Here is a 12,300-nt window from a genome sequence, read left to right as displayed (position 1 = left end):
TTTGTTTATTTTGTTTGTTTCTGCAATTTTATAAAGCGTACAAGTGATGCTGTTTTATGTCCTATTTGGAGCCTGAGAGTTTCGGATTCCATAACCAGGAGCTGCTACCTAGTCCTTCTAAAGGAACGGAGAGCTAGTTTGTTCTTTGACTGTCAAGCTCTGAACTTGCTCTGTATCTCAAGCTTTTCTATCACAAGACACTCAGGGGCTTTCAACTACTTTTCTATATATTAGATTTATTGGCATTAAGTATTTAAAAAGTGCGGATGCGCGTGCGCAAGCGTAGTCTGCTTGCTCCCCGAGCAGCGCACGTGTGGTGACGGTGGGATGGTGCAGTTGGTACCTTTTGGGGTTCCCATGGGGGTGACAGAACTTGCTGGTGTGGGAGCTGAGCTCTGGTCCCACCCCCGAAGCTTTGCAATTGAGCCCTGCCGGAGTGGAGTGGAAGGTGGATGAAGCCGCCCCGCGCCCCAGTAACTGGGCGCCCCGGGGTATTGCTTCAGTACCTCATCTGCCTGTGGTCTCTGCTGAGAGGAATCTTAGTTCTAGAGACGCCCTGAGCAGTCAGCTCACCCCCATAGATTTTTGTCCCCAACTGAAGACATTGCCTCCTAATGCTTCTCGATGCTTAGGATTTCAGAGGGAACCTTGTTCATGAAATGAGAAGTGTTTGGAGTAGCAGGCTCACCACAGTTGCCTGTGGCGAATGGCTGGGGGAATACCAGGGAATGGGCGGTTTTGTTTCCTGGGTCTGAAATTTACTGCAGTTACTTAGTGTGAGACCACCCTAAAGCATTCTCTGTTTACAGTCTTCTCCCAGTTTGGCCTTCTGTATTTGGTCTGATTCTTCCCAAACGCAGCAGTGGGCAGTCCTGGGTTCTCTGCCATCATCAAATTTTATTCAGCAAGGGATGCCCACAGAGCCCAAAAGGCATGCGACCAGAAGCAGCTTTTTCACACATTTCCAGTGTGAAAAAGGTGGGTCCAAATGTGGACTTCCTTGCTCTATTGGGATGAAGTGCTGAATTTAAAACTAATAGTCCATCGGGAATTCCCTGGTGGTCCACTGGTTAGGACTTTGCACTTTCACTACTTAGGGCCCAGGTTCAATCCCTGGTCTGGGAACTAGGGTCCCAGGGAAAACAAACAAACAAACAAACAAACAAACAAACAAAAACGGCCGGCATTTGTACAGCACTGTGATGTACAGAATGCTCTCAGATGCACTGCTCCACTGATCCCTCCGTTCCCCAGTTGTTTCTTTCTTTTTTTTTAGATGAAGAAACTCGAACTCAGGATGGTTAAGTGACTTACTTAAGGTTCATGACAGTAAATGTGGAAACCAGAGGCCAAACCCAAACTTAACTGATGTTAAACCCCATGTCATTTTATGCTGCCCCTTAATTTAAGAAATCTTCACAAGAATCTTCCTTATATATACATTTATGTGGATTTTAAATGTGTGAGGTTGACAAAACTTTTTAAATTAATTAATGAATTTATCTATTTATTTTTGGCTGTGTTGGGTCTTGTTGCTGCGCACCGGCTTTCTCTATTTGCGGCGAGCGGAGTTTGCTCTTCGTTGCGGTGCGTGAGCTTCTCATCGCGATGGCTTCTCTTGTTGCGGAGCAAGTGTTCTAGGCACGTGGGCTTCAGTAGTTGTCCCTCACGAGCTCTAGAGCACAGGCACAGTAGTTGTGGCACACGGGCTTAGTTGCTCTGCGGCATGTGGGATCTTCGCGGACAAGGATAGAACCCGTGTCCCCTGCATTGGCACCCAGACTCTTAATCAGTGTGCCAACAGGGATGTCCCGAGCTTGACAAACTTTTGTCAGATGTAAGATAAAGGAGGCTTCATCATCATCATCACTCTCCAACTGCCTATTAAGAACTCACTTCAGATTCCAAAAAATGGGTAAATATTCTTTAATGCATTGTAGAAACCTTATTCCATATTAACATGCCATCCAATTTTACTTCCCCAGAATTAACATTTCATTATGTTAAGGACCTTTTCAATTCCTCTGAATAAGTGAGTGAGGCTTAGATTTCCCAGACCTTTCCCTTTATAATTGTGTGTCTTCTCTGATTGGCTTCTTGCTCTGGCTACTTCCTACTGATCTTGCTGCCTCTTCTCACCCATATTTCTTTACTCACTGATTTCACCTTTATTGAATCTGAGAACTCTCCTCAGATGTGACTCCAGTTACACTACCTCCCACTTCTGTACCCTGTTTAACACCGTCTGCAATCCTGGCTGTACTCCCTGGGATTGAAATGATTTTCTGTCAGACATTCTTTTATTTGCAGACCCTGCGACCATTTCACGTACCACTCAGATATGACAGATGGTCCTGGAAAGATTATGAAACAGTTACTTGGTATCAGTTGTGAGTAATGAGGTTTTTTCTTATATTTGACATAAAGACCATTCCATAAACGTAGATTGTGAGATTTTCACAGCATATAGCCCATCACTGATAGCGTAATGAAGAAAATGTTCTCCAAGTCACTATAGAGTTGAGAGGAAAGGGCATTTGTATTAGATTTCTTTATTTAATGCAGAGGCTTAGTTTACTACCCACAACCCCGAAATTTTTCCCTACTTTACTTATGCGCTCTTTTTCAATTTTATTTATTTATTTATTTACTTATTTGCTTGCACCGGGTCTCAGTTGCAGCAGGCGGGCTCCTTAGTTGTGGCTCAAGGGCTCCCCAGTTGTGGCATGTGGGCTCCCCATTTGCAGCAGGCAGGCTCCTTTAGTTGTGGCTTGCAGGCTCCTTAAATGTGGCGTGCAAACGCTTAGTTGCAGCATGCATGTGAGACCTAGTTCCCCGACCGGGGATCGAACCTGGGCCCCCTGCATTGGGATAACGGTATCTTAACCACTGCACCAGCACGGAAGTTCCAATTATGTGTTCTTTTATTCATTGGCAGGTATCTTCCTATATTTTCCCCCTGTGTTTTTTATAAATACAGAAAAGAGAATAACATTTTAAAATAAAATGAAGGAAACGCCTAATGTATCTGAGTTTTTCTCAGTAGCATGAAGGGAAATGTTTGCCAGCAAGAACTGTGGCAAGGTTATCCCAGATGTCAACTGTCTTTACTCCCCGAGGGCTCAGAGCCCTTCTGAGGCTTCCTAATTGTCCAGGACAGCTCCATTATGACTCACCGCACAGGACCTAGCCTCCCTTGTGGCACTCAACATTTAAAAATTAGTCTTCATTTCTCCTTCCCTGCAGGCAGCTTCAGTTGGAGAAAGAAATTTCATTTTCTTATGTACTCATTCATTCACTCAGTCAACAGACCATCACTCCTCTATTATATGCCAAGATGAATTCTTCTTTCTGGTAACAAGGAAAGAATAATATATGGTTCCTTCAAGCACTTAAGGAGCTCATAAACTAGTGACAGAGGAAGAGGCACAAACAGATCAATAAAGAATTAACAATGCTTTGACTTTATTTGTATTATTTGAATTTTTATGACTAAATTTATATACTACACCCTGTTCAAAATGGAAATAGATGTTTAAGAAAGAAGCAGTGATGTATAAAATCCACAGTAATATGTAAGTTATTTAGAGAGTTAAGACTGGAAATATTTGCACTCTCAAAGAAGCTTGTTAATGCAGATGAATCTCTAATTCTTTTCGTTGCTTCATTTACATTTATAAAGGTATACATATTCCCTCTTCTAACAGGGCTTAGTAAATTGCGGAGGGGGTGCTACAGATTAAGGTCCTAATTCAGTGGCAGGTCCATCTTATCTCCTGTTCAGGTCATATTCTGAAGCAGGAGCTACAGGATGAGACGAGTAAAACAGTCGATTCCTTTGCTTAGCCCCAGCCCCATAATAGGCTTCTGCTGGGCTTCCTTGGATGCTTTCATCATCACTTTCACCACCAGATGTCAGGGAACCTTCTGGTTAATCAGGGGCCCTGGAAATGATGCAGAAAAGTACTGGCTTAAAAATAATAAATAACATTTATTTAGGGCTCACTGTGAACTCATTGCTTAAAATGTCCTACTTAATCTTCACAAACACTCTATGAAATTGGTATTGATAAATCTCAGGTATATCCAAAATAAATCTCTATGTAGGGTTGTGATATTTTTAGGTCTTTTATGTCTTTAGGATTGTCTCGGCAACAGACATAAGGCGGTTCATCATAATACGCTTGCCCTAAACAGCTCCAGATGCCAAGAATTGGCAAATTACTTCTTTGGTTTCCATGGGTGGTCATAAAGGATCATCAAGGTAAACTCTGTAGACTTTCTTTGACTAACCAGACTCCTTTCGACATTGAACTCCTAGACTTTAGAGAAAAGAATAGAACAGGGCTATGGGGAGGAGATGTGGGAGGCTTCCACATGGAAGTATCTGAGCATTGGCCTGCCACCTAGAATTAGTGATAAACTCAATGACTTGGATGGTGGTGTCCATAATTTTCTCCAGTATTTGTATGGTATATCATAAAAAATAGTTGTCCATATCTAGTCATTCATTTGCAAGTCTCAGTTGATTTTGAAGGGATAGCATACCTAAACTATTACCTGGGATTGCTGGAGTTTAGTTTTTATTTCTAACAACAGAATATGTTGAAGTCTAGCCTTTAATTCAAAATCCTAACAGCTTCGGGATCTTTCTAACCTTGAAGAAAGGGAAAATGAAGATATTGTGACACCACTTCAGAAGCAAAGCCCGAAGTTCTTCTGTGCTTTAGAGGTGGGGTTGCCCTCCCACGAGTGCAGGAGTCCTGGAGTTGGCATGGCTGAGGAACCTTCGGATAAGTTGGAGGAAGGTCTGTTTTCCAGTATGTGTGTGTGTGGGGAGGTGAGGCAGTGGGATTTCTCTTTTTTCCTTTCTTTCTGAAACTCAACTTTTCAGATACATCATCATCTTTTCTAAGCAACTAAAGGCCTGGGCAGAATTTTTCTGCCCGACAATATAGGTTTTTATCTTAGGTAATACCTGACAGCACCTTAAACTTTAGAATTTTAGAACTCGCTGCCTGCCAAGAAGCTTAGGAGGAGGGAAACTTAGTTTTTTTTTGTTTTGCTTTTTTGGGGGGTTTTTCTGTTAATAATTTGTTTTGTGCTAAAATAGTCCTTCAAAGGCACATGTCTTCTGGCCTTCAGTTATCCCAACAAAATCATTGTCTAAAGATTGAAATAAACTCTTGTGTAAATGTTCAGTCCTTTGTCTCTTATAGAAGGGCCTGAGCGGAATAAGTAAATGTAGATCCCTAGAAAGGGGATTCCGATAGGTACTGAGATTTTTCCTAGAATCCATGGCACTTGGGCTTAGGGTTTTAAGTCAGAGGCAGGGCTGTTAGCGAATGGGGCGGAGGAGGCTCCACCATCCACCTGAGTGGGTGATGGTTGAGTAGAGGCCAGATCATCTGCACTACAATCAAATCTATCTCACTGTATGAATCCAGCCCTTTACGCACAGGAGAGCAGGGTCTGTAGCAGCGTAGCCTCAGCTTGTTTATTTGAAATCTGTGAGTAGTATGAGATTTGTGCCACGTTCTTGGTTTGCATTTCCCGTCTAGTATTTTAGCAACTTCCAGAATAGATCTGAGCAGTAAAATGTGCCATGCCAGGGTATACCTACAACAGAGACATTCACCGTACCCCAGTGTTGTGCCTGCCCTTAATCACTAAGGTAATGATCTAAGAACCACAGATGCATTTTTACTTTTAAACGTATAACCTAGAAATCAGTTATTCATATAGGCATTTTAAGTTCATCTGTTTTGGTTGGATTTAGGGTCATTATCATTACTTATGAAAAGGAAGGTAACCCAGAAGCTTGCTATTCAGAAAGCTATGACAGATGCATTCCAGAAATTGCTGATTTTGGTTTTAGGTAAGACCTTTTTGATTGTCGTTGAAGTGCTTCAGTTTCAGTGAGCAAATAAACTTATTTGAAAATAAATAATAGGATGAAAATGATGGTTATCTAAAACATTACATATTCTTTCATTCACCAGATGCTTTCAAAGCAGGAGTCTTAACATTTGTTCTTTGTGGCGTTTATGAGAAAAACGACAGCAAATATTATTGTCTCCAGTGTTTAGATGTAGAATCACTTGCCTCAGTTCATACAGAAAGTGTTTGATCCACTTCTTCCTCAATTGCTTGCTTATCATACAGAATAGTGTAGTGATTATAAGCCTTGGACACCTGTGTTTGAGTCCTAACTTTGTCTCTTAGATTTTTTTGTTGTTGTTGCAATTTTAGGTTTTTCCAGCCAGAGACATTTGAAGGTATTTAATATCTCTAAGCTGCAATTTCTTTATCTGCAAATAGGGTTAGTAATTCAGCTTACCAGCAAATGGGGGATATTGTAAGAGTAAATGAGATGATGAATGTAAAAAGCTTAGAACTATGCCTGAAACATAGTAAGCAGACAAAGTATATTGACTATTATTATTACCGTTGTTTTCTTGTTGAAGAGTTTATTAGATTATGTTTTTGGAATCAGTTTAATTTCAGTTTTCATTTCTGATATATTTGGTGAATATGATTCTTATATAATAATCAGCTACGTTTTTGTGAGTCTTGAAAGTGGTCATGCTATTGAATAGTGTTGATTGTGTTCCCTATCAAGTTATACAGCGGTGAGAATGTCACAGGCTGTGCCCAAAGAAAACTTTATGATTAGTAGATTCCTGGAACAGAATTGCTCCCCTGCTTCACTGCCCTGCAGGCTGAGAGACTGAGAAATCCTAGCTAAGTTGTCAGAGACCTTATTTGCTTGTAAGAGTTGACCCTGGATTGGTCTTGGCCTTCCAGCCTGGGCAATCCTTCTAGTGAAGTTTGACTTCCCTGGTCATCAGGCAGAATCTCCATCAGCTGTCAACTCTGGGAAACAACCTTTAGGAACCAAACTAAATGCCTGGGTTGTTTGTGCCTAATATGCCAAGGTACTCCTTATATGTACACAAAACCACTTAGACCAAAAAGCCTGGTGGCTCTAGCTTGCCTTGAGGGAAGCTGTATTGTCCAAAGGGTACATGGGCCAGTTTCTGCCAGTAGAGTGTTCAAATGCTCTCTTTCTCTGTCTCTGTTTCCAAAGCTTTGTTCATTGTATCTGGTATAATTTTGGTCCCAAGGAGTAAGCCCTTGCCTTGCTTCTAATAGGAAGTATCTATTAGAGTCCAGTGGTATCTCTCCCAGGTTTGAGCTCACTTTGACCCCCCACCTAATGCCTTCCTATTTAATTGTATTGTGATTGAACATTTTTGTTTCCACAGCTTTTAATTTCTATGTCCTTATTCCTTAGTTCTTATTTCTAAGATCAAAAGTTTTTGAACCAAAGTTGATACTTCTTATATATGTTTTCACAAATAATTATGATAAAAACTGAAGTGTCAGATGAGGGAACTTCTAGGAAAATGCTCTTATTTTCTGCTTTTAGAAGTCAAAAGAATGTCTAATTATTCAGTACTACCATTGTATACAGGAAGTTTTGGAACAAGAAAACTTCTGAATTGATCCTTGTTAACTTTATTTCAGAAAGTGGTAAAACAGCTGTGGCATATAGACCCTGTGAAGAGGTCACAGATGCTAGAACCGAAGAGGAACTACAGGATTTAATTCAAGTATGTGGAGTTAAAAACTCAAGGGGTACACAGCCAGTGTAGCCATAATTCAAAACAACCAGCAGGATTTGGAAGACTTCAGCATGTCTACTCAGCTCTGTCTTCCTTAGGGAAAGGTGAAGCTCTGAAAGTTCTTTTGAGGCAGGGAATTTCTAGGACTTTTCCAAGTCCCGTGCCTTGTCTCTGGCCCCTTATTTGAAGTTTCGAGAGCAGGATTGAGGGCCACCAGTGTACGTCTACGGTTGTGGACACAGGAGAAGACACAGGCCTTTTAGAACTCCCCTCAAATAGAATTGCAGGGACGTGGGAACAAAGTAACTATGGTCTTAAGTGTGATTATGCTACACTGTTTAAAAACTATTCATGCCTTTCAAGTAAGGTCTATTACCCAGATCTCAACATCTCATATATATCTTGTGTTCAATATTTTGCCAAAGAACCTTACTGTAAACCAGTTATATGGATACCTCGAATTAGGGATTATGTTGTCAATGTAATTTCTAAAAGAAAACATTAATGTACTGCATATAGGATTTTTATTTAAAAGGAGAAAAAACTGTGTTTCGTGTCATTGAGAGCTTAATTTTTGGCTAGATTTCTGATTATTTAACTCACCCCAATGTTGCAAAGTTTGTTTTGAAGTGAAGAAAGTAGAGAAAGAAAAGGTGGTTATGTTCTGAAAAATGAAAAAAAAATGAAAGTTTTTCCTGTACAAAGTAATTATTTTAATTTTAATTCAATTTAAATCAGTCAAGGAAACTTCAAACGTATCCATGTTTGGGCTATAAGAAGTCTAGGTTCCTGTGAAATGTGAGAGGAAAGGATTCCGTATTGATACTAAAGATTTTGGAAACCTGATTATAACAACAGATCCACTCCTAAATGAAGCCAATCTTGGAATCAGTTCCATTTAGAAACCATTATGTGCTAGGCAGTGGAGATAAGATGAAGCTCCTTCTCTCTTGGAATTTAGGTGTTAAAGGTGTACCACACAATTAAAAAGGACTAAAATTAAATAGATTATGAAAAGGACTGTGAAGAAAGTAAACTGGGTGCTAGTTACAGTATTTCAAGAAAATTACTTAACATGCTGACTTTAACATTCTAAGTGTCTTCTCCATGTGTTCACACAGGGTAGACCTCTGAAAAGTGACACTGTAGTTTTTTCTAGATTAATGGCTCTGTTGAGACAAGGTGGGATGGGGGAAGTTTTCCCATGCTAATGTAAAGGGCGATTGACTTGGTTTTAAACTCTCTTTCCCAGAATGAATTGCTCGCCTGCCCCAAACCCCTCCTACAGAAGTTCTGGAGTCATCACTGATTCAGTGGTAACCACTAATAACACAGTTGTGAATTAATAATGAGACGTGAATACTAAGAGTTTGGAGGAAATGCCAACATTTTAGCATAATTGTAAGGAGTGTCCCCCTTCCGCCACCCTAACTGGTGCTCATTTTGCAGGTCAGCTACTTTTCTTGTCAGCCATGCGGCCAAAGGGTGGAAGAAGTCTCTCAGACTTCAGCTTTCAGGAGGAAGTGCTCAGATTGCCAGAACTGGACTAGCACTTTTGAATTTCCCAGAATGCCAGGTCCTGTGGTTTCCTCGGGAAGCTCTGCATCCTTCCCAAACCCCCTCCACCACTGGGCTGCTGGAGACACCCATTAGAATGGCTCAAATGTGAACAATGACAAGAACAAATTCTGTAGGGGTGGTGGAATAACTTGTTCACAGCATAGGCCTGGTCCTGTTGGTATTAGGATTCTTTAATTTTGGCATCCTGGGGCAGCCTTTTTAGGCCTGAGAAGGAACAGCTCAGGGGTATACAACAATTTCAGATGAAACTAACTAATATTCAATGACTATCTCTAACTACTCGGTTGTTGATTTCTATTAGTCATTATTCTCCTGGTTTTAGCTCTGATGTGGGGATTACAGAGGAGTCAACATTTAAATCTTCATAATCTGTGTATTTGTAGCTTCAGTATCATTACTGACCCATAGTTTTTTATGGTTTGGGAAGAGTTATTGATTTCATGTATCATGTAAAGGATTCACAGTAATGATAGAGCAGCTAAGATTACAATAATGCTAGTAAATTTTTCACATTTTCTCTACCTGTGCATCTATTGTATATATATGTGTTAGTTTAGATGTCAATATTAGTGAAATAATATAGAGGACTACAGAACTTATTTTAAAAATCACTATTGTGTGATGATGAAAATGTAAAAGTTCTTCCATAATTGGTGATGTTGTGTCTTGAGAGCCTAGATGAAATTGATATGCCTTAGTGATATACAGGATTTTAGCCTATGATTTAACTTTGACAAAGCTACATCTCTTTTTACTTTTATCTCATTTATTGAGAAAGACATAATTGTTATGGTGTTGGCTTGAAACTGGTTGAAAAGGACTTGAGTCCTTTCCTATTTTACATTTACATAGGTAGGATCTTGAAACATAGGATATGATGTAGGGCATTCGTGTAACCATTCTAGGTTAGGAGTAGCAGTTTCCACTGCTAAGACTTCTTGTTTAGACGCAAATGCTTTTCAAAGTATGAAGATTATTAGCATTAGCACTGCTACTGAGATGAATGAGCCTAAAGACAAAATACTTCATGTTGTGTGTGCCTCAGGGTACTCAGACTAACGTAGTGACATCCCTGAGAGGCCAAGAAAGTGCTGCAGGAAGTCATATTTACTACTACAAATATACTTGTAAAGTGAATTTTTGCTCATGCTGAGTTAACTGTATAACCTGAGAATAGTGGGAATCAGTGTAGGAAGCCTCCTATAATAGTGAAGACTGCTCCCATGGACATTAGGACATGGAAGTGTGCTACTACATAGTATGTGTCCTAGGGGACAGTGTCTGGGGATGAGTTGGCTAAGATGATTCCTGTCAAACCACCTACTGTAAAAAGAAAAGCTAAAGCCTAAAACTCATAATATAGTGGGAGGTCATACAGTATTACCTCCGTGAACAGTTGCTAAACAGGGACTTCCCTGGTGATGCAGTGTTTAAGAATTCGCCTGCCAATGCAGGGGACACGGGTTCGAGCCTTCATCTGGGAAGATTCCACATGCCGCGGAGCAAAAAGCCCGTGCGACACAACTACTGAGCCTGCCCTCTAGAACCTGCAAGCCACAACTACTGAAACCCATGCACCTAGAGGCCGTGCTCTGCAACAAGAGAAGCCACTGCAATGAAAAGGCCGCGCACCGCAACGAAGAGTAGCTGCCGCTCATCGCAAGCAGAGAAAGCCCACGTGCAGCAACCAAGACCCAACGCAGCCAAAAAAAAGGAGAAAAATTAAAGAAAGAGTTGCTAATCAACTAGATACTTTGACTCCTGTAGGGATGGAAGTAATTACGGTAGCTGATGCAAAGTATGCTCCCGAGTTGACAGCTATCCCCATGGTAAACATATGATGGGCCCACAAGAGAAATCCTAAAAAGCCAGTAGACATGACTCACTATTCCCAAATAGCTGAAAGGCACTTTTTGTCCTAAATAGTATGTAATGATATGTGAGTTTATAACAAACCCTGGTAGGCCATGAATACAGACTTCAGGGTGACCAAAGAATCAAAACAGGTGTTGGTATAGGATTCGGTCTCCTCCTGAAGGGTCAAAGAAAGTAGTGTTTAGATTTCTGTCTCTTAACAGTATGGCAATTCTGGCTGCTCGGACTGACACTGGTAATTATAGTAATATGGCTATAGCTGGGGAAGATTAAACTAGTAGTGGTGTTTGGTATTGGGATATGACTGCTGGTTTTGTATGAAAGACTATAGTAATAAAAGTAATAACACCAAGAATTGAAGGGACACCTGCTAAATGTAAGGAGAAAATGGTTAGATCGACAGAGGCTCCTGCGTGGGCCAGAATGCAGGCTAGAGCTGAATATGGCATTCCACTGGTACCAGAACCTGCTTCTACTATTGGTGATATGAGTAGGAGCAAGAATGATGGGGGAAGTAGTCAAATTTTTACATGATTTTTTTTGGGAAATGCTACCTGAGGTGTCCGAGTTGTTAGTGGCCCAAGTCAGTTTTCAAACCCTGCAATCATAATGGGTACAACTATAAAGAAAATTATTACAAGTGCAGGGACTCTTATGACTACCTTACAGATTTGGGCATCTCCAAGTAGCACTCCAGGTTAGCATAGCTCAGCCTGAATTAATATATTTAACGTACTGCCTGCTCAAGCACCAAATAGTAAATATAAAATGCTGATATCTTTGTGGTTTGTTGAAAATAATCAGCAGTATATGGACAGAGGTAAAAAGACTGAGCTAGCATTCGACTGTAAATGTAAAGACAGAGATTGAGCCCTCTTTCTCAAAAACCCTGTGGTGAATCAACGAATTGTAACTTCAGAGAAGCAGCTTAAACTTCTGCCGGTGATTTTCCTGCCTTTTTTTTCTTTCTCAAATGAAGCAGAAGTAGACTGAAGCCAGTTGACTAGAGGATTTGCCTGTTAACTAAAGTTTCCTGGGGTTAAAACTCATCAATCTTGTAAAGATTTGGCTGAATTACAATATTTGCTTTACATTCAATTGATGTAGGATGAAGTCTTGCAATCCTTATTTTTAGGAATTAAGTAAATTTTACTTGTTTAGGGTTATGAAAACTCTTGGTCTGAACTAACCTAAATTCCTAGTCCAGCTCTGATAG

The 12,300-nt window shown here is 40.4% G+C and overlaps 1 pseudogene; it reads left to right on the top strand.

The window, feature by feature from the left end:
* The first annotated feature begins 327 nt into the window (after positions 1-327).
* On the top strand, positions 328-9,178 carry LOC115850080 (RAD52 motif-containing protein 1-like; annotated as a pseudogene).
* Positions 9,179-12,300: the final 3,122 nt, after the last annotated feature.

Source organism: Globicephala melas, chromosome 4, assembly GCF_963455315.2.
Source record: "Globicephala melas chromosome 4, mGloMel1.2, whole genome shotgun sequence".
Taxonomy (NCBI): domain Eukaryota; kingdom Metazoa; phylum Chordata; class Mammalia; order Artiodactyla; family Delphinidae; genus Globicephala; species Globicephala melas.
The sequence above is the reverse complement of the archived record's forward strand: the minus strand, read 5'-3'. Positions and strand labels throughout refer to the sequence as shown.